Genomic DNA, 24,155 nt, shown 5'->3' on the forward strand with positions numbered 1-24,155 from the left:
TTTTTACATGATAAGTAATCACCAACATATGATATATTAAAACCTTCTCCGAAACACGCTTCATCTTATGGTACAAGTATAATCGAACAAAAAACTGGCTCCCCATTTATTAGTGTAGGTAGAAGAAGATTTATCGAAAAAAAATTGCAGCTACATCAGTGGACTGTGAATAATAAAGAGCTTAAACATGCTTATCTTAGGAATATACAACCGTGGTACGATCACGTTTCCGCCTGTTATATATCCCACTGCTGAGCATAGGCCACTTTTTCAGTACAGTATGTATGTTATGTGTATTGCGTTATGTATAGAAACACATAGTATGTAACAATTAATATTTATCATCAGCGATACTATTAATTTCGCGTTGCGCATCTCGTCACGCCAAATGCAGCCGTTGCATTGCGATCGTTGCGGATTGATAAGTTTTGATACATCATTTTATTTTGAATGTTTTATTAAAATTTATAAATATGTTTAAAAGTCTATGGGATATAACAAAAATGAGAAACTGACTGAAGTATAGGGAATTTATAATAAAGTAAAACCCACTTTTTCCAAACCTTTAATACTCTTAAAAATTACGTTTCGATACGTATATCATTTTTTTATGATATAAGAATTCAACACATGGATAACTTTACAATTTTTTTTATAAAAAAATAGTTCTTACTAAAGTTTGGAGTAGAAAATTAGAAATAAATGATATAAGGAATAAAACTCCTTAAAACGACAGAAACATGATACAACTACAAATATTACGTTAAAAAACGAGTGTGCTTTAGACCACACGACTGAAGTATAACTTCTGCACAATAGGCCTGCACTGTGTCTTAGATATACGAAACGTAACTGGCTATGAGAGAGAGAAAGAAAATGTGTGCTCGCACCTCTCTCTCTTGCTCCGATCGCCTCGCCCGATCACACTTTTCATAACACTCTGGTCACGCATTCACCAGCTTACTCCCCAAGTGAAGCGCGCATAAAGAAATTTTATTTTAAAAAACATTTTAAATCTAAAATTACACGAATCGCTTCAAGATTGTTTCTCGCGCAACAACACTACAGTATGATGAAACGTAATATCCTGTAATCGCTTCATTTGCTCGTGAAGGTATGATTTACGTGTTCAAACGACTGCTTAGTTGATAGTGATAGATAATTGACTTTTCAGTTTATGTAATTTAATGTCAATATAGGACATAAACAGCCAGTGAAATAATTCATATTCATTGACATAATTTCGGACCCCGTGGGGTTTTCTTGAAAACAGGTTACAGGAACGGTTACAGCCATGGATTGGATCTGTTGCGTTGTCGGTTGCGGGTTCGATCCTCGCACATGACAAACATTTGTATTGGCCATACAGGTGTTTGCCATGGTCAGGGTGTTTGTGCAGTCCTTGTGGGTCTCCCCACCGTGCCTCGGAGAGCACTTTAAGCCGTCGGTCCCGGTTGTTATCATGTACACCTGATAGCGATCGTTACTCATAGTAGGGAATATATCCGCCAACCCGCATTGGAGCAGCGTGGTGGATTAAGCTCTGATACTTCTCCTACATGGGGAAAGAGGCCTATGCCCAGTAGTGGGATATTACAGGCTGAAGCGTATGTGTTATTTTGGATCTCCGGATATCTGTGTATCAAGTTTCATGAGAATCAGTCCAGTAGTTTTTGCGTGAAAGAGTAAAAAACATATATACATCAATCCTAACAAACTTTTGCATTTGTAATGTGTCTCAGCCTGTAATATCTCACAGCTGGGCGTAGGCGTCTTTCCCCAAGTAAAAGAAGTATTATATTGCATTTATAAAATTAGAAGGATTTTTATATCTGAATCACAGTAAAGGACGAAATTTAAGGACAGGTATTAAAAGGACCTGGAGATAAAAGCTTAAACGTGACTTGAAAAATGAGGATAAATATTCTGCACAGTTTTCATTAAGACTTTTAAAGGACATTTAGTAGGAATAAATTTTATAAAGAGCAATTTGCGTTATCACGGTACAAGAATTGTACCTACTGTAATACTGACCTTGATTAGTAAATAATTGTTTGCTCGCAAACGAATAAAAAGAAGAAGAGCATGGTGGATTAAGCTCTGATCCTTCTCCTACATAGAGAAAGAAGCCTATGCCCAGTAGTGGGATATTACAGGCTGAAGTGAAGGGATAACTCGAAAACTACTCGGCAGATGTCGATGAAACTTAAATGGGACCAAATGAAAAATGCTAGCTTTCGTTAATGAATCTTCAAAATTGGTACACCCAGTTTGTCGCACCTAAGACGCTGCTGCCCATCTTCGGCCTATATATTACAAAGCCAGCAGTTGGATGGTTATCCCTCCATCGGTCGGCTTTTTAAGTTCCAAGGTGGTAGTGGAACTGTTTTATCCCTTAGTCGTGGGTTTTATATATTATTATATTTATTTGTATATTCAGTCAGTGACGACGCGTTTGTGCAATAGTTACAGCACTGGTTTGTGAATGTTGCGCTGGCGGTTGCAGATTCAATTCCCGCACATGACAAACGTTTGTATTGGCTATGCAGATGTTTACCGTGGTGGTATTTGTACAGTCCTTGTGGGTCTCCCCACCGTGCCTTGGAGAGCACGTTAAGCCGTCGGTCCCTGTTGTAATGTATTTATCAATTGTTTATAGTTATTTTAGTTTCGCATACGAAATCACAAAACTCGACAAGTTCAGTACAAAATTAATTCTAAAACCGCTAACATAGATAACACTTGGTACACCCAAATAAATTTCAAATCGTGTCAATCTCACCTATCCTCACATTAAATAAATTCATTGCAATTTGAACTTTATCGTTCAAGAAATAGGAACTAATGTAATATGTACTTATTATCTAAAATATCAAGCTTAACAGTTCGTTTCTCTCACACCGTCGATAGGTTCAGTGTGGTCTCTAAATTCGCCAACTAATCTGTATTCAATCGATATGGGTGTACGGTGTAAGTGTTGACATTTAGCGGGTAAGCAATATGGCAATGTTATATTTATTTAAAACTAGCTGTGCGCGCGACTTCGTTCGCGTGGAAATTAACAAAAACGTTATTTTTGAATTCGGAGAGTTATAAAATAAATTTCTAAGATAAAAGTTACTCACACTCACACTTACTTAACTTAGGCTAAGTTACTCCTTATTATATCAGCTATCTGCCAGTGAAAGTCCCGTCAAATTCGGTTCACCCGTTTCAGAGATTAGTCGGAACAAACAGACAGACAGACAGACAGACAGACAGATAGACAAAAATTGTAAATAATGTCATTTTGGCATATGTACCGAGTATAACATCAATATGCATTTAGTAAAAAGTGTTTATTTTCATATTACTTACAGACAACAGACACTAATTTTGTTTATTGGTATAGATGTATAGATGATTGAAAAAAACCTTTGTTTAAGATAAATAAGTTAATTTCCTCACACTCGCCTTTTGTAGGAATTGCTCCTATGCTCGGAATCCGTAGATACAAAAACAAACAAAGAAAATACGGAAAATCACCCGGTTTGTCTAGTCAATAAAAACGTTTGTCATTTGGGGGGTTTTGAACGCGCAACTAATATGCCAGGGAAGAAGCCTTTGAAAATGTTCTAAATTTCTGAAAATGTTCGCCTTGTAGCAAATAGAGTAGAGGTTAGGAGGAGGTAGCTTGTAGCAATAGATGAAGGTTGAAAACCGCTTACCCCAATTTTTTGGCAAAACTGCGAGTCCTATCAAAAAAAGGTTTAAGGGCAAAGTTGTAGGTAATAAGCAGATTTACAATTTTTGCAATTGCATTTTATCACATAATTTCAAAATGTATGCGAAAAATTAAATAAAATGATTTTTTTGATTTTAATTTCTACCTCCTATCAAAATATATATTCACATAATTTTGTGAAAATTTAACTTTTTATATCCCATATAATACAATGTATTTTATTTATTTCTTGGAATCTCCATAACACTTTTTGATGGTATAAAAATGTACAATACAACGAAAAATATTGTAAAATAATTTAGGTATCACAGAAAATGAAAAAAAAAAACCAAAAAAGTCGATTTCGATACTCATTCAAATCTAAATTTTAATTACTCGAAAAATTTAAATGTGTACATTATAGTAGTGCCTTGTATACTATATATTATACAGTAAAACAATATTAAAACGCTCTACAAACACATCTTAGACCAGACTACAGCAGACTCAGTATTCAAATATAATCCTACGGGAACGGTATTTACAAGGTCGTTAGGTAATGTACAGAGAAATGAGGGTATCGTTTTAACGAATATCCTACGATTGCGTCATCGTATATATAATAAATATTCAAATATATAGGTTAACTTTTAAAATGGTTTATTTATTCGTATCTATCGAACTAGCTCAGGAGAGAAAATACACAAAATAACAATACAAAAAGAAATATTTACTTGTAAATCTTTGTTACGTATACATATTTAATTGGAATTCTGAATTAGGAATACTCGTGAGATAAATGTCAGCGATTCCATTTAATATTTGAATACCAAGGACAAACTAACAGAAGTATCACACAGTGGTATGTATGTGTGTGTGTGTGTGTGTGTGTGTGTTCGTATCTATGTTTGTGATTGTGTGTATGGATGTTTGTGTGTGTCAGTGTGTGTGTGTGTGTGTGTGTGTGTCGTGTGTGGAGCGATTTTTTTTGTACTAACTTTTATATTTAGTGCCTGTTTAATTTTAAGATTTTAATGAACTCAAGCAGCATTTCTAGATGGTCCATAACATAATATAAAAAATCTAAATAAATAAAATAAAAAATCTTCTATAAATAATCTATAAGAATATCCTCTAGATCGATTAGGCGATGCTACGTAGATCGTCGGTCCAGCGGGTCGGAGGACGTCCTACACTGCGTTCGTCAACACGGCCACCTCTCCAGGACATATTTGCACCAACGAGACACAAATACTTACATAGTTTACATCTGCTGATGACTGTTATTATTATTATATCATTCGATAATTATTATATATTTCTATAATTCATTAAATAAAATAAAGGTTTTAAGATAATTTTGCAAAGTAGTTTTATATATTTATTATACCCGAATAATTATCGTTATACCTCGAATAGAACTTGAAATTAATATTTTACAATAAGGAACTTCGTTCCTATCTGGTGTCCCACGCCACCACACGGTTTTATTATTTTAATGGCAGTATTTCGGAATGTGACCCCTTTCATTGAAATTTGATTTAGAATTGAGTCGCAACTGATAAAATGGCTGTTTCGTACAGAAGATCGCCTAAACGCTTAAATGCAAAATTGCCTCTATTTAATTTTTAATTACGCCGCCGTGTTGACACCGCGTTGGCGCAACGGTTACCATGGATGCCATGGATTGTACCTGTTTCGCTGGCGGTTGCGGGTTCGATCCCTGCACATGACAAACATTTGTATTGGCCATATAGGTGTTTGCCGTGGTCTGGGTATTTGTGGAGTCCTTGTGGGTCTCCCCACCGTGCCTTGGAGAGCACGTTAAACCGTCGGTCCCGGTTGTTATCATGTACACCTGATAGCGATCGTTACTCATAGTAGGGAATATATCCGCCAACCCGCATTGGAGCAGCGTGGTAGATTAAGCTCTGATCCTTCTCCTACATGGGGAAAGAGGCCTATGCCCAGTAGTGGGATATTACAGGCTGAAGCGTAATTTTTAATTTGATCATTTTTATGCAAGATACTGGTGTAGTATAGAAGAAGATACCACAAACGATTGTCAAATATTCGATTCTCCTTGGAATGGATATGTTAACTCCTGTATTTATAAAGCAAAAGCCCGCGAGGGCCAAACCTTCGTCATTTCATAAAATCTAGAAGTTTCTCAGCGCATGCTCCCAAAACCGGTAGTATCAATGGCCAAATATGAAGCTTAGCTCATAGTTGCTTTGGCAGATACCAGTTAGACTACGCCTTTACAACAAATTCTAACTGACTTTCGTCATTTCATCAAGCTTAAATTTTGAAATATTTTGTTCTAGACCCAGAGACCCAATTCGTGAGATTCCAGACGAAAATCTGGCCTTACCGAGACTTGATATGTCTCGCAAGAAGGATCTTTCTTGCAAGAAATATATGAGAAAGGGCCTTTTGCCCAAAAGTGGGAACTTTAGAGATTATCAGCTCAGTTCTATCAGCACATACAATATATAATGTGGTACATCAATGTGGTGGAAGACACAGGCCGAAAATTATAATAAAAACAAATTCAATTTTGGAAAAATAGGAATTATAACATTCGGTAAAAGAAATTAATTCGGATTTTTTATATATGTCGAATGTCAATGAAATCATTGTATGTAACTGAGGTATGGTACAGGAGGAAATGTCCTGCTCAAAATCTGGAACAGCCTGACTGCGGAATCACCGGATCTTAAAGAAAACCGCAGCTAAATAATACTGCTTTCAAGCAGTGTTGTTTTCCTGTGGTGAGTTAGGTGACCAGACCTACTGGTGGGATTGGGAGCTAGATTCTGCAACACGCTTGCTATGTTTCTGCTGTTGCAAGCGCATATAAGCTACAATAATCGCTTACCACCAGGTGTGCCGTAAGCTTGCTTAAGGCCTTGTTATGTAATGTATGTAAGCTGTACGCGATGAACTTTATTATAATGTTGCTTTAAATATTTCGAGTAATTATGCGGAACGATTGTTGACTGTTTATTATGATAATGAACTCAGCCTTATAGGTGCTGGCTGGTAAAATATTAGACACACGGCGCTAGCGGCTAGCTTCGGGATATATTACATATCCTAAATACTTTATAACAGAGTCATATTTAACACATGTATGCTTTTATAACGAAACAACTTTTTCGGCATTTATCCCGGTGTCTTTGGAGAGAAGAATAAGAAACATAATAAGAATTAATCTGCCACGCTGCTCTACTGCTGGTTGGCGGATATATTGCCTACTATGAGTAACGATCGCTATCAGGTGTACGTGATAACAACCGGGAGCGACAGCTTAACGTGCTCTCCGAGACATGGTGGGAGACAGACAAGGACTAACAACCATACCAGAAATAAATATTTGTATAAACATAAATATCCACTCCGAGCGGAAATCGAACTCGTGACCGTTGGTGTTTAGGCGCCGCCGATACGGCACACACGCCATTACACCAGAGCGGTCTTCTACTACACTATTTTATTTTACATTTATTTTTAAAGGTTACCCCTTAATAATTTGTTTTCATTTGTTAGACGCTTTATAAAACAGTGTGTCCCACCATATATCCTGTTTACACGAGTTATCTGTTACCAACACGCAGAGTTACGATGCGAAATGTTTAACGTAACGAATATAAAAGTGGGTTGTGTAACTATTAAGTAAAATATAAATAGAAAAAAATATAACAGCGAGGATAAAACTGTCTCTGTTGCTTTTATTTAAATGATAATTACTTGTTGAAATAATTTTGCAAGACTAAATATATATTTTATTAATTTACTTAACACAGCTGACAAAATTCTTATATAATAAAATATATCCATTAAAAAAAGCGAGAATAAAATATAAAATTAAATTTCTGTGCTCTTATTTCAATGTCACATTTATTGATTTAAATAAGATATTGACCGCTAAAAAATAAAGGTCATTTAAAAATAGACTGTATTTTATTAAAATCAATTATGGTGATTTTATTATTATATTTTATTATGTATGTGGTTTTATTAATAATATGCGCCGCAGTTTCACTCGCGAGGACTAAACGTTTTTGAAATGTTCGTTTTTTTTTTTTATTAAAACATAATCTATGTCACTCATTGATAACGTGTGACACATGATCAAAGATTTTTTAAATATCGAACCGGTATTTTTTTCCATTACAACCAAACAAAGAAACGAAAATTAAATCTTTCCGCTTTATTATATTGGTACAGGTTAGTTAAAGTTATTTTTGTTGACAACTATCGTAAACGTACTTTAAAAAAGGGTTTAATATTTTTTTTATAATATTTGGCATATTTGGCACGAACTTGTGGAGGCCTATGTCCAGCAGTGGACTGCAATAGGCTGAAATGATGATGATGATGATGAATATTTTTTTTACTATAAAAGAAATGGTACAAAGAAATAATGATAATAAAAAAACATTATTTTGTACTTACATTTTAATTTTTTATTTATATAAATACTATTATTATTTTCACAATATTGTTCTTAATTCATAATCAATGTTTTATTGAATGTTTTTATGTCTGATTCATCCTTTTGCTTATCTTCGTATTCTTCTGTTTTTGCTTATATCAAGGCATATACATATAATCTAAAACATAGATATTAATTATAAAACAAATTAATAAACATAGATAATACTTACAATTAAATAGAAATTAATAATAATAACAAAAGGTTCATATTTAAATCGTAATAATAAATACTATTTAAATGAACTAAATAAAGTCAAAAACAATCATGCTTACCTAAGAACTTATACTTAAGATATTTAGATATTAATGATTTTTTTTTTTTTTTTGATTTTTTATTCATATAAGTATATATAAAGACACTTAGAAGTCTGCGTCTTTCTTACTTGCTTTAGTTTATATGATAAATAGATTTTTTTATGCTGAAACACAGATAAAAAATTAATAACTAATTAAAAATATTTAAAAACATAGAATTAAAAATAATAAAAATTAATCTAACCTTAAAGAAATCTCCAAAAAAGTTGCCCGGCTCTTGAAGTAGAACCGGATATTGTGGGATTCTTACCCACTAAAACCCCTGTGATATTATTCCTGCTTATTTTAAGTGATATATTATGTATATTTGTCAATATACATCTGACAAGTCTCATCTAAATGAGTGCACTACAACCACACATAAGAATAAAAATAGTTATAAGAAAAGAAAATTAAAAGAAACTTAGTGTGTCTTAACTAATTAAAATCTTCCAAAATACATCTAAAAGAAAATGCAACTTAATGACGTTTGCATTTATATATAAATATATATTACGTTATATTTCATTATTTTATAAATATATTTATCAGCAATATAAATGCCACTAAAATGATAAATATATACTAGATAAAATATAAATAATATAAATAAATACAAACATATTTAAACATGCCTTATGCCGTTGATAGTCATATCATCCATTCAGACTGAATTTGGCCTTCTGTCTTCTTGAATCACAATGCCTCGAATCAACACAGTTTCCTCTGCGGCATTTTCTTTTCTATTTCCTTGACATCGACCAGGTCTTCTTTTGTCTTCTGGACAGTGGCCGCAGCATGGTCTAGAAGCTTCACCAAACCCATGTCTTTCAAAGTTTTCAAATCTTCCCCATGGTCTCCAATAAAGATGCCCGAAAAACTCTCCGTGTTGACCATGGTGGCTGTGTACGTGATGGTGTCTGTGGTGGCCACATGGTCCGTGTCCATGACCACTAAATCTGTGACCTTTATGGCCATGGTGGCTATAATCTCTATGATGTCCTCGATATCCACGACAATGTGGCCTGACATGTGGTCCAGATTGCGGTGGATCACATGGGCTATGTTGATTTCTGCCAGGATTATGGCATGATTTCTGTCTGGAGTCACAGCGGCTTCTACCTCTACTTCTGCCTCTACTTTGACTCCGACTTTGACTTCGACTGTGACTTCTACTGCAACGACGCATTTTCGTGCTTATTTTTCTAGTTTAATACTATGAGTCTTGATACACGAAGAACTGGTTTTCAAGTGACGTGCATTGTCTGTGGGTTGGTCTTTTATATGGCGTCGATTTCACAACGTTTTGAAAAAGCTTCATTCAGTTATAGTAGAATCGATGGTGAAATTTAGCACAATATTTCTGATGTAATTTCAAAAATAATTATGAAAAATATTTTTAAAATCATCGAATTGTTCTACTTCAAGTTTTTTCGGATACTTATAAAATGAAAATTTCCTTTTAGGATACGGCATTTGTAAATATGCTGAAAATAAATTACAAGCTTATAGATAATAAGAAATGAACATCAATACATAATTATAATAAAAATGTAACGGATCGCTGTCTGTACATGGAAGATATATGAGAATGAAAATTTTTGGGACCTTTATCAACGCAAATAACACCCAAAACAATGATTTTTAGAATTTTTATCTGTTTATCTGTGCGTCTAATATATTGTGGCAAGCTTCACTTAACATTTAATGTTTATTTCATGTAAATCGGTTAAAAAATAAAAAAGTTATGCAAATTAAAAAAATCATGTTGAACATGTTAAAACCCAATCACTATTCTACCCAGACGAAGTCGCGGGCACAGTATTTAATAAATAAGCTAATTATTTGGTTCCAGATTTTACTAGTGGTAAAGATTATGTGTCTATGGGTTTAGTGGTGCTTTACTTAATGCGAGGGATGACTAAATTTCAATTCATTGATATCATATATTTAAGGAGTAACTGCGTAATTTCTTATCGATTCTTCTCTGCAGAATTTTCATTCCGAAGTAGTGATAGCTTTGCATTAATAATTATTTGTTGGAGACTATATTATTATATTAATTATAATTTGTAAAATATCAAATCAAAAGCGCTATTTAAGCATTTTTAAACATAATTTTTTTGAGTTTCGATTTAATAATCTTTTACAGAAATCAACAAAATATTATACAACTCATCATCATCATCATTATACAACTAAACATTTTTTTAAATATAAATAGCATGTATACAAATAAATAAAATTGGAGTGTCTGTTTGTTATATTAAAATAACAGCTTTTTACCACATGCATAATATACACGGTACATTTACAAAAATAACATTCTTTACAATTTTTGTCTTTCTGTCTGTCTCTTTGTTCCGGCTAACCTCCGAAACGGCAGGACCGATTTTGGTGGGACTTTCACTGGTAAATGGCTGATGTAGTAAGGAGTAACAAATTCCACGCATACGAAGTCACGGGTACAGCTAGTTTTAATATAAAATAAATAAACATTCTTATCTTATCGACTTCATAACATTGCTATGATTACTGTAGTAAATGTACACATGGATGATAAATACGAGTACGTTATTAAGTGATTCATCATCATCATCATTTCAGCCTATTGCAGTCCACTGCTGGACATATGCCTCCACAAGTTAGCGCAAAAAATGGCGTGAACCCATGTGCGTTGCCCATAGTCACCACGCTGAGCAGGTGGGTTGGTGACCGTTAAGGGATTGCTTATAATTAATTCTTCATAAGTTTCTATAATGTTGTCAATTATAATCTATACAAATAAATAAAATTGGAATGTCTGTTTGTAATATTAAAATAGCCACTTTTTACTAAATGCATATATTGATTTATATATGGCACATATACCAAAATAACATTTTTTTTTTACAATTTTTGTCTGTCTGTCTGTTTGTTTTGGCTAATCTCTAAAACGGCTGCCTATTTTTACCAGAAATTTATTTTACTAGCGATCCCGCGACTTCTTCCATGTGGAATTTAACAAAAAGTTATTGCTCACATACTCGCGGGCACAGCTAGTATGAAATCAAATCAGTTATAAGTATATGTATTGTTTGACCCAGCAGATGTTGTTCTGCCTAGAAAACAGCTACCAAATTTGATTGCTTACATACACCGATAGCAGCGCCACCTTCCAGGTCCAATTGAGATAAAACTACCCTATCTCCCAAGTTGGACCAAATTACGGATGTTTACAAAATTGGATAAAAATTGGTTTAGTAGTTTCGGAGTTTATCACCCACATACATCGTGACACGAAATTTTTATATATAAATAAATAAATAAATATCTACACAATACACACACGATCGTCTGTTCCTATAGTAAGCAACTTAATGCTTGTGTTATTGGTAACAGCAGACTGGTATAGCTACAATTTTTTTTTCGATAAACATTCTTATCGATAATACATATATAAATGTATATTACACCCAGACTCGAACCCACAACCCTCGTAGTAGAAAGCAGGGTCAATAAAAACTGCGCCAACGGGCTAGTAAGCCCATATATGTAGATAAGTATATCAATTTCTGGTTTACGTTCCAATTATTTATTTATTTAAAAGTTTAATTTGATAGTATATATCAAGAAAGTAGTAGGCTAGTGTATATATAAAGATATATCTTATATATAAAATTCTCGTGTCACAATGTTAGTTACAATACTTCTCCGAAACGGCTAGACAGATTTTCATGAAATTTTGTGTGCATATCGGATAGGTCTGGCCAATATCATTTTTATACCCCTAAGTTATAAGGGGGGATTAAGGGAGTTTATAACATATATGGCAAATCAACATTTGCGGGGTCCGCTCGTCTTATACATATATAAAATTCTAGTGTCACAATGTTAGTTACAATACTCCTCAGAAATGGCTAGACAGATTTTTATGAAATTTTGTGTGCATATCGGGTACGTCTGAGAATCGACCAACATCCATTTTTTATACCCCTAAGTAATAAGAGGGATTAAGCGGGTTTATAACAAATATGGCAAAACAACATTTGCGGGGTCAGCTAGTATCTTTATATCTACTATCGAACGTAACTTCAGAGTTCTAGAAATCGAACTTCAAATGATATGTATTCAGATGCAAATTTTAATTTGTCATTCTTTAACTATTCAAATTGGTGTAGTATTTTTTGTGTCTATTCATATTGTTACGTTATTATCTGGTTTTTATTTTTAACATTGCATAACATTTTGAAATAATTTCATGACTCATGACTGACATTCTATTCTATTCTATTCTATATGACTCATAATTGCACAATATTTCGCAATAACATTGTATATAAAATTATATATATACTAGGGACCCACCCGGCTTCCCTTGGTTGCAATGCTGATAATATAAAATAAATATAATATATGCGCAAAAATGTGTTTATTTACGACATCACATTAGAAACCTCTAAAACTATCACTGTTCCTCTACTACACTATGCATGTATTATACATATAAACCTCTCCCTCGAATCACTCTATTTATTAAAGAAAACCGCATCAAAATCCGGTGCGTAGTTTTAAAGATCTAAGCATACAGAGAGCGGAAAGCGACTTCGTTTTTTACTACCTATATGTAGTAATATATATGTATAACTTTTTACACTATCGGACTAGATACTTTCATTATCTGTATTATCAAACGTAGCTAGACTTCTAGAAACCGCATTTTACAAACACCGACACATGTAAACAACTTCAAATTGAAACGCGCTAACGTCTTATAATATACCTACATCTTATTACTTTAACCGACTTCAAATATATATATGTATATATTATGATTGTTCGGGGATAACTTCGTCGTTTGTGAACCGATTTTTATAATTCTTTTTTTGTTTTTTTTTTTTATTTTTTTTATTTTATTTAAAATACAAAGAATCTTACAAAAATAAAGAGTTAGCATTTAACGGTGTGACATAAATCATCGTTGATTTATCCGCACACCGGCATTCGACATCGTACGCTCACAATATCAAAAAAAATAAGTCGTAGCATAATTATAACAACTTAACAGTAACACACGATCAACATTTTTACACATCTACCCTCCAAGTTTTACAATTAATCAGTCACAAAATAATACAGTCGCAGTAGCAGGATACACACGGGGTGAAATACTTTGATGATATTATTTAATGTTTATTTTTTATTAATGATAAGAAATATTGTTTTAATTTATATTTTATATTTGTTTTTGTAATTTCATTTTTTAGTGAAGCTGGTAGGGCGTTTATTAATTTTGGTATTTGATATTGTAGTAGTTGTTTGCCATATAGATTATTGTAACTCGGCACTTTTAATTCAACTTGAGACGCACTACGTGTTTGGTAGGTACGCATAATGACGTGTTGGTGTTCACCATTATGAAACTGCTCGAGCAGTAATATGTATTTAACCTGATCATGTATTGGTATTATGTTACAATAATAAAAGAGCTCGTGATAATCGTTTTCGTGATAGGTTTTAATTTTTTTAGGTATTATAGCTTTCATAATTCTTATTTGCAAATTATATATTGTATCGAGGTTTGATTTACATGTTCTACCATAGCTACTCAGACCGGAAAATATAGTTGTTTCGCCTAAAGCTTTATATAGGTTTAATAGAATTTTATATGCGATTTTTCTTTTAATTAAAGTTATTTTAGCCAATATAGTACGCAACTTATCACATACGTGATTAATATGTTCAGTCCATTTTAGTCGATCGTCAATTATAAGTCCTAGATATTTTTGTTTAGTGACTATTTCAACCGCCTTACAAGAACAATTGTGAAGATTAGCATGTAGACATTGGTGACTGTGCGCTATTAATTTTAAATTATTAAGTGATTTCCTATTTTGGGTAGAACTGATGTACATTAGTTTCGTTTTATCGGCATTTAGAACAAGTCCTACATCATGAGACCACTTTAACAACAAGGTGAAATCTGTTTGTAAGTCTCTCAGAGCTGCATCGAGATCACTATTTGCTGCTATGAGACAGGTGTCGTCAGCAAACTGGTAAATTTCACAGTTAGATATTAGGTTGACGACATCATTTACATAGGTTATATAATGTAATGGGCCAAGTACGGATCCCTACGCTGTTCCGTCTAGTACTCGCACGTTTTTGCTGGTAACATTGCCAATCTTCACTACATATGATCTATTATTAAGATAGTCTCGACACCAATTGTTTAAGGGGCCCTGTATACCACAGTCGTTAAGTTTCTCGATAAGAATGTCATGTTTAAGCGTGTCGAAGGCTTTACTATAGTCGATAAATACTACCAGAACATGTTTTTTAGCGTTGAGGTATTTATAAATATTATCCGTAAAATTTGAGAGTAATTTGGTTGAGCTCTTCCCTGATTGAAATCCAAATTGTTTATTTGTTATTATATCGTGATCTTTATAGAAGGAGTGAATTTGTTTTGAAATAACTTTTTCAACTATTTTATCTATTGTAGAAAGTATAGTAATTGGGCGATAGTTGTCATAGATACCCTGGCTTCCTTTTTTGTGTATAGGCCTTACTATTCCAGTTTTTAGTTCATGAGGATAGATACCTTGTTTGACAGTTGTGTTAATAAAATGTGACAGCAGTTCTGCAATTTCAGCGTTTATAATTTTTAGATCTTGTGCTCTGATTTTATCTATACCTGGTGCTTTGTGGTTGTTTAATGATTTTATTTCTTTCATAACTGATTCAGCTGCTACTTTTTGGTATCTATGGCATACATTTTTAGAAAAGACATACGATTTTTTATCTAGTAATCTAATATTACACTTTGGAACAATGTTATTTACACTATTGGCAAAAGTGTCTGCAAATTTATTGGCAATATTATCAGTTGTGCAATTGTTATTTAGAAACGCGTTTAAAATTATTGTTGGTAAGGAGATATCCCAAGGGTAGAAGCATGGTAAGGAAACCAGTATCTCATGATGGAACCCCAGAGAAATTGGAGGGAACCCTCGAAAATCGTAGTGACGATTAGTGCGTTTGTTAATTTGTTTCGTCTACTTACGTTGTATTACTTGTCGATGTAATTAAAGTCGGATTATTAAAGTCGTTTGAGAGCAAACACAATTGCCGTTATTATCCTCTCAAGATATTATGTGTTCAGATATAATTTTTAATTTGGTTTTCTTGAACTATTCAAATCATTGTATTATTATTATTTTTTTTCTATAATTATTACCGATCTTTTATTATTGTTAATTTTTTTATGTGTCGATTTATACTTTTCCTTATTTTTTGCTATATTTTTCTTTTACTATTTCATAATATTGTGAAATTATATCATGACTCATAACTGCACAATGTTTTGCAATAACATTGACACAATTATTACTTACTAGCTGTGCTCGCGACTTCGTCCGCGTGGAATTCAACAAAAAGTTGTTGTTCAGTTCGCAGAGTTACAAAATAAATAAATTTCTAGAATAAAAGTAGCCTAAGTTACTCCTTATCATACATCATTCATACATCATTCCAGTGAAAGTCCTGTCAAAATCGGTCCAGCCGTTTCAGAGATTAACTGGAACAGATAGACAGACACATTCAGACTGACAATAATCGTAAAAAATGTTTTTTGGTATATGTACCGTGTATACAACCACATGTATTTAGTAAAAAGCGGTTATTTTAATATTACAAACAGATACTCCAATTTTATTTATTTTTACAGATGCTATTTATATAAAAAAGGGTTACGATGATGAGTTGTATAATAGTTTGTTGATTTCTATAAAAGATTATCAAATCGAAACTCCAAAAAATTATGTTCAAAAAAGCTTCATTACCGCTTTTGATTCGACATTTTACAAATTATAATTAATATAATAGAGTCTTCAACATAAGCTATCGCTGCTTCAGAATAAAAATTCTGCAGAGAATAATAGATAAGAAATTACGCAGTTACTCCTTAAAAAAAATTATCAATCAATTGAAATTTAGTCATACCTCGCATTTAAGTACAGCGCCACTAAACCCACACACACATAATCTTTAACACTAATAAGATTTTTAACTGAATAATTAGCTTATTTATACAATACTGTGCCCGCGACTTCGTCTGGGTAGAATAATGACTTTGGACAGCATTTTTTGGATATATATTTTGGTTTATTTTGGATTATAAACACCGTCGTTGGAGTATTAACATGTAAAACATGATTTTTTTAAATTTGCATAACTTTTTTATTTTTTTACCGACTGACATGAAATAAACATTAAATCTTAAGTGAAGCTTGCCACAATATATTAGAAACTACATCAAAATCGGATAAGCCATTTCTGAGATTAGCGTGCACAAACGCACATATAAACAGACAAAAATTCTAACAATCATTGTTTTTGAAATTTTCATTTTATAACTATCCATGAAAACTTGAATTAGAACAATTCAATGATTTTAAAAATGTTTTTCATAATTATTTTTGAAATGACATCAGAAATATTGTGCTAAATTTCACCATCAATTCTACTATAATTGAATGAAGCCTTTTCAAAACGTTGTGAAATCGACGCCATATAAAAGACCAACCTTCAGACAATGCACGTCACTTGAAACCCAGTTCTTCGTGTATCAAGACTCATAGTATTGAACTAGAAAAATAAGCACGAAAATGCGTCATTGCAGTAGAAGTCGAAGTCGAAGTCAAAGTCGGAGTCAAAGTAGAGGTAGAAGTAGAGGTAGAAGCCGCTGTGACTCCAGACAGAAATCATGCCATAATCCTGGCAGAAATCAACATAGCCCATGTGATCCACCGCAGTCTGGACCACATGTCAGGCCACATTGTCGTGGACATCGAGGACATCATAGAGATTATAGCCGCCATGGCCATAAAGGTCACAGATTTAGTGGTCATGGACACGGACCATGTGGCCACCACAGACACCATCACGTACACAGCTACCATGGTCAACACGGAGAGTTTTTCGGGCACCTTTATTGGAGACCATGGGGAAGATTTGAAAACTTTGAAAGACGTTGGTTTGGTGAAGCTTCTAGACCATGCTGCGGCCACTGTCCAGAAGACAAAAGAAGACCTGGTCGATGTCAAAGAAATAGAGAAGAAAATGCCACAGAGGAAACTGTGTTGGTGCGAGGCATTGTGATTCAAGAAGACAGAAGGCCAAATTCAGTTTGAATGGATGATATGACTATCAACGGCATAAGGCATGTTTAAATATGTTTGTATTTATTTATATTATTTTTATTTTATCTAGTAAATATTTACCAATATAGTAGGTATCATGTATGTTACGATTTCCTGATACATATGTTTATAAAATAATAAAATATAACGTAATATATATTTATAGCATTACAAATGCAAACGTCACTAAGTTGCATTTTCTTTAAAATGTATTTTTGAAGATTTTAATTAGTTAAGACACACTAAGAGTCTTTTAATTATCTTTCTTATAACTATTTTTATTCTTATGTGTGATTATAGTGAACTCATTTAGATGAGACTTGTCAGATGTATATTGTCAAATATACATAATATATCACATAAAATAAGCAGAAATAATATCACAGGGGTTTTAATGGGAAAGAATCCCACAATATCCGGTTCTACCCCAAGAGCCGGGCATCTTTTTGAAGATTTCCCATGTGTAAGCAAAAAAAATTAGGAATAATAAGGTTAGATTAATTTTTATTATTTTTAATTCTGTGTTTTTAAATATTTTTAATTATTTATTAATTTTTTATTTGTATGTTTCAGCATAAAAGATATATGTATCATATAAACTAAAGCAAGTAAGAAAGACGCAGACTTCTAAGTGTCTTTATATATACTTATATGAATAAAAAATCTTAAAAAAAATCAATAATATCTAAATATCTTAAGTATAAGTTCTTAGGTAAGCATGATTGTTTTTAATTTTATCTAGGTCATATTTAAATAGTATTTATTATTACGATTTAAATATGAACCTTTTATTATTATTATTAATTTTTATTTTACCTATTAATTGTAAGTATTAAATAATATATATATATATATATATATATATATATATATATATATATATATACATTTTATCTATGTTTACTCATTTATTTTATTATTAATATCTATGTTTTAGATTATTTGTATATGCCTTGATACAAGCAAAAACAGAAGATAACAAAGAATAAGCAAAAGGATGAATCAGACAAAAACATTCAATAAAACATTACAAAATAAAGTTGTTTTATTGTCTTTGTACCATTTCTTTTACAGTAAAACAAAAATTATGCAAGTTTTTTCATTGTTTTTCGTTTCGTGCTGATAATTGCACTAAACTATTTGTATTTTTAGTTTTCATAAAAAAAATCTCAATCTTCACTTTCTGTAGTATTTATGGAATTCCAAATTTTTTTTCTGTCTTTAAATAATTTATAAATACACCAAAGCCATAATAACAATACGATAATAACCTAACCAATGGTTTTAATTCTATTCTTAGCGGTCACGTCATTGCATTAATTTAATCATTCTGACGTCATTTTCTCATTTAAGGCATTCACCAATGACCTTGTTATGTAAATTAAGACAAGTTTATTCTATACTTCTTGTAGTTTAAATATATTATATTTTCTATAAAGTTAAAGATGTGTTGATGTAAACACGCCTGTTCAATGTAGAAAATTGTAGGCTATAAAACATCACATATGATATTGTTGGACTCGGTCAGTAGGTAATCATGATTTATCTATACTTTTATATTATAAAAGTGAAGACCTTTTTTGTTGGTTTGTTTAAATGACTCGATCGATCTAGTGACTCGAATTGATTTTCTTTTTTTGTGATCGATAGTCCATTTCGCATGGAAGACTATAGGCTATATTATATTTAAAGTAACGCAGAGCACAGCTATAGATATTTATATTTATTTTAATATTACATTAAGAGGTCCTGTTTCATCGTCTGCTATTAAAACTATCCGAAGTATAACAGTATCAGACAGAAAAACGCGTTATATTAATTCGAAAAAATATAATAATATTTTTTTCTTTTTAAAATAATAATAACGTGTTATAAAACTTTTAAAAAATAAAAAAAATAAAAATGCCTTTCCCGTACCGGGAATCGAACCCGAGCCTCCTGGGTGAAAGCCAGGTATCCTAGCCACTAGACCATACGGGAGATACTGAGGTTGACGAAATGAAATACTATAAGATGTAATACATTTTTTCATTCTTACTATATTTTTAATTCATTTCATACTTTAATGTATTCAGGTTTATAATATTCTATCTGCCTTTACTAATTAATGGAGATCCGGTTTTTTTGTCCGGTTACACTGCGAAAACTGCTGAACCGATCGGAATAATACTTATACCATAAGAGGCAGCGTGTTTAGGAGAAAGATTTGGTATATAATATGTTGGTGATTGCTTATCGTGTAAAAAATATGGATGGACAGAAATCACTTGTATTTATATAAAATTGATTGATATAATAAGCGGTACGTTTAATATATCAATCAATTTTTAATATTTTGCATGAATATCTCAAATCAACATAAAGTTCCAATTCCTGACACAATTTTTTGCTAATGTAATATTTTTTTTTTAAGTTTTCTTAAGTTCTATTGTTTATTGTTTTTTTTTTTGAACTTGCATGGTAAGTTGCTCGGTAATTGTGATATACTTTGTAATATTTTAAACCGCCATCAAAAAAGGAGAAGGTTACTCAATTTGACCGTAATCGATTAAATGAAATCAATTTAGATAATTCTTTTTTTTGTTGAAAAGAAAATATCCTAAGTGTGGTACCATGATAAGGAAACCAGAATCTGATGATGGGATCCCAGAGAAATTATGTGTTTATCATGTTATGATGTGGATGTTTATCATGTGGTCACATTTAAATTTCATAGAGATCTGATTACAACTTTTGGAGTAATCTTTGATAATGCGTATTTACTTGACTATTTTTCGTCTGCCTACATTGTATTACTTGTGATGTAATTGAAGTCGGTTTTTTTTTCGTTTGCCTGCAAACACAATTATATAATGACGATTATAAAATGTAAGTATTCTTAGTGTATTACGTTGACGTCCTAATCAATAGAAAAACGAGTGTGCTTTAGACCACACGATTGAAGTAAAACTTACGAAACGTAACTCTCTCTTTTTCTATCTTCACTAACTTATATGTCCCTCTCAACTTCCGTTCCCCTCGTCCGATCACACTTTTCGTAACGCTCTCGTCACGCATTCACCAGCTTACTCCTCAAGTCAAGCGTGCGTGAAGAAGTTTTACATCAATAAATATAATTAACAAAATAATTCAAGTATCGGTTGATGGTTACATGTTTTCCTCCATAGTAAATTGTTACTTTATAATCACTACTAAGCATATGATTTATTGCTATTCAATAATGGTTTGTATGTGTTTGAATTTAAAGGCAATATTTCCTTGAGGTGGAGAGCGGAAGATTCTCGAGCACGTCATGTTGCATAGTAACTTGAGAGCTCGGGAAGTCACCGGAGACGATGTAGAGTGAATATGCATTATGAAAAAGAATTACTATAATAGTATTTTATGGGAGTTTACTCCATTGAATCGATTTTCATATAAGGCCCCCGGTATGAAAAAATATGAAGAGTAAAATTTACTGAACGAATGACAAACATCAGGAGTAAAAAATCATCGAATGACCTCGTTAGGTTTCTCGTAACGCCATGACTAACTTCGACGTTTTCTAATAACGCCGTTGACCGATAGATGGCGTTATTTAATTCGTTTATTTACCATTTGATAGGGTATTAATCTTTTTCTTAGATTAGTAAGCTTTTTTATGCCTATTTAGACAGTCGATCTGAAGGAGTACCGTAAACTCGTAACTCCGGTCGTGCGTCGGAGCTGACACATATTTTTTTTCCACCTACAAGTAATACCAGAATTGAACACTTTTTCTAAAACTAGGTAACCATATCTAATAAGGTATTATTTCTAGATGTTTTGAACAAAACTATAATAAATATGAATATTTAATTTTTAGTGTAGTATTTTAATTACGTGTCGGTGGTACGGGATAGTCGAAATCATTCAACATTTTAGTCATAGCGTGGTGATTACTGGACGTCTTTTGTATTTAGCAAAAATATTAACATACTGACATAACATTAACATTTGACTAGCCCGTTGGTGCAGTTTGTAGTGGCACTGCTTTTTGTTGTGCAGGTTACGGGTTCGATTCCCGCCTAATTGAATGTAATAAAAAAACGAGTATATATTATATAAACGAGATATTTGTATTTATATATTTATATATGTATTACTTATGTATATTTATCAAAATAAAAATTTAGCTATAACAGTCAGCTATTACCTGTAACAAGCATTAAATTGCTTACAATAGAAACAGACGACCGTGTGTTTGTTATAAAATACTTATTTATTTATATTTAATCTGAGTTTAAATTATAATTTATAGTGAAAACAAGCAATCAATAATTCGACTTGGTAATTATTTATTTATTTATTAATACAGACTGTAAAGTACAATGAGCGGACTTATGACTAATTAGTATAGATGTGCCGACTAGTCGCCGACTAGTCGATTAAGCCGACTATTCGGCCACTTTTGTAGTCGGTGAGTAGTCGGCGGCTAGTCGGCAAAAAACGCCGACTAGTCGGCTTTTTACTTTGTATGTATTTCTTATTAATATGTACTATATCAGGGGAACTGAAATGAAATAAAACCTTGATTATTCATTATTATTTGGATTTTATAATCAATCTTACACATTTCGACAAGTAAAGCAAACCAGTCTTTTCTTCAGTAATAATTTTCTACAAAATACTGGCTTAAAAAGAAGACATACATATCTATAACATCAACAAAACAAAATTGGTACCTTCTTAAAATTGGTATTAATTAACAAACAAAATAATATCTTCTTAACTTAAATAAACATTTATTAATTCTTAATCAAATAAAAAAGTAGGTATTTTTTAATTACCAACAAATTAAAAAATAAACATTCAATATTTTAAACACGAACTGTTTCAAGAAAATAAAAAAGAAACATAGGAACTTATATGATTAACCGGACACAACCCAAATCAAAATGTCATAATTTTATAATAAAAAATAGCAAAATCTCTTTACTTATAGTTTTGAATTAATGGTAGATTATGATGTAAGAAGACTAAAGCTTCTGCCCTTTCTGGCAGCAATCGATTTCTTTTTGTTTCGTATATGTTTCCAACTACTGAGAACAGCTTCTCACTGTAAACCGAACTTGCAGGACAGCAAAGGTATACTTTGGCGATTCGCGACATTTCAGGATACTTAGACTGATGGCGGCTCCACCACAGAAATGGGTCATTATTACGCTTTATCACAGGTAACGCACAGTAGGACTGCAGCTCAAGGGCTGCTCTTGACTTATTATCATCTTGAATATCCTGTATCTTTCTTAATGCAAAGTTTTGATAGCATTGCCAAAAATTCTTATGTGTCTTTGATTCTGTATTGTCTTCATCGATGGAGGTGCCTTGTGGATCATCTTTGCTACTATCACTCTCGTCATCACTCATGCTAATTTTCAAAGCTTCTAATAAAAAATGAGATCGAATAGTCAAGAGATCCTCTGTTTCAAAAAATTGTTGTTTGTATCTAGGATCTAATAGAGTGACCAAAGTGTATGTATGTTGGCTTTTCTATGGCAAACTAACCTCCGATGACATTGAAGTTGATGCAGTAGTTGTAGGTATTTCTTTGGCTTGGGTTTGCGACTCGCAGGAATCCTCTGTACCTAAACTTTTGATCATAGAACCTAGTTGAGGTACCAGCGTTGGATGTCGGTATTTTATATGGTTATACATATAAAATAGCTGCCTTAGCCTGCTTTAAGTGTTTGCCGCTTACCCTTGCCCACCACGAGAAATAATTGTTTGACATTGGTTACACTTAACTTTACGAAAATCATTGTTCACTTCGTCAAAAAACATCCATAAACAAACACGCATAAACAGGTTCCGACCTGCTCGCAGGCGGCGGTTGCAACTAGCGCGCGAACAAGCTGAGAACGTAGTCGTACAGAAATCCCCAAAGCCGAGATCGGCCTAGCCGACTAGTCGCCCGACTAGTCGGCCTCTTTACAGCCGACTAGTCGACTAGTCGGCTAGTCGGTCAAAGTGGTAGTCGGCACATCTCTACTAATTAGCCATTTCTTCCAGACAACCATATATTTACCTTACCCTATATTAACTTTACTTTTACAGAACTATATTGTGTGAGGTAGCCAAAACTCTTGTGCATATTGCAGTTGATCTGATGATATGGTACGGTAGCTACCAACTGTAAACTGTTTACCACTTTTGTTTACTCCAGTGGCATAAAATAAAATATCCCATTCGTAAAATAGACCAGTATAGTCACCCTACATCAGACATATTTACACTCGAAGGCGTTTTGTAGTGTTGATTCCGTAACAACTTGAAAATTTCTTCTATGTTTGATAAGTAAATAATATAATAGTCACATATCTTCACTTTGATCTTTTTTGTAAGTTATATACAGCTGTATATTGCGCGCTTGACGACTGAGTGGAAATCGCTTTGTGCATTGTTTAGGGTTCCCAAATAGCAAATAATATTCATCACTCAGTACAAAATAAAAA

The 24,155-nt window shown here is 32.7% G+C and overlaps 2 long non-coding RNA genes and 1 other non-coding gene across 4 annotated transcripts; 1 reads left to right on the forward strand and 2 right to left on the reverse strand.

Annotated features, from left to right (window-relative positions):
- Positions 1 to 8,152: 8,152 nt before the first annotated feature.
- Positions 8,153 to 9,060, reverse strand: LOC123662614. The gene is made up of 3 exons (XR_006744523.1): positions 8,706 to 9,060; positions 8,480 to 8,625; positions 8,153 to 8,322 (listed from the first exon to the last, which is right to left on the reverse strand). It is a non-coding gene; the product is annotated as an uncharacterized LOC123662614 (long non-coding RNA).
- Positions 9,061 to 17,259: 8,199 nt separating this feature from the next.
- On the forward strand, positions 17,260 to 23,769 carry LOC123662613. Of its 2 annotated transcripts, XR_006744522.1 has the most exons (5): positions 17,260 to 17,716; positions 17,983 to 18,173; positions 18,256 to 18,394; positions 18,620 to 18,721; positions 23,758 to 23,769. It is a non-coding gene; the product is annotated as an uncharacterized LOC123662613 (long non-coding RNA). The 2 variants fall into 2 exon arrangements; XR_006744521.1 differs by lacking the exon at positions 17,260 to 17,716 and having other exon boundaries at positions 17,764 to 18,173.
- Trnae-uuc lies at positions 19,591 to 19,662 on the reverse strand. Its single transcript has one exon. It is a non-coding gene; the product is annotated as a tRNA-Glu (tRNA).
- Positions 23,770 to 24,155: the final 386 nt, after the last annotated feature.

This window comes from Melitaea cinxia, chromosome 19 (genome assembly GCF_905220565.1).
Source record: "Melitaea cinxia chromosome 19, ilMelCinx1.1, whole genome shotgun sequence".
Lineage (NCBI taxonomy): Eukaryota > Metazoa > Arthropoda > Insecta > Lepidoptera > Nymphalidae > Melitaea > Melitaea cinxia.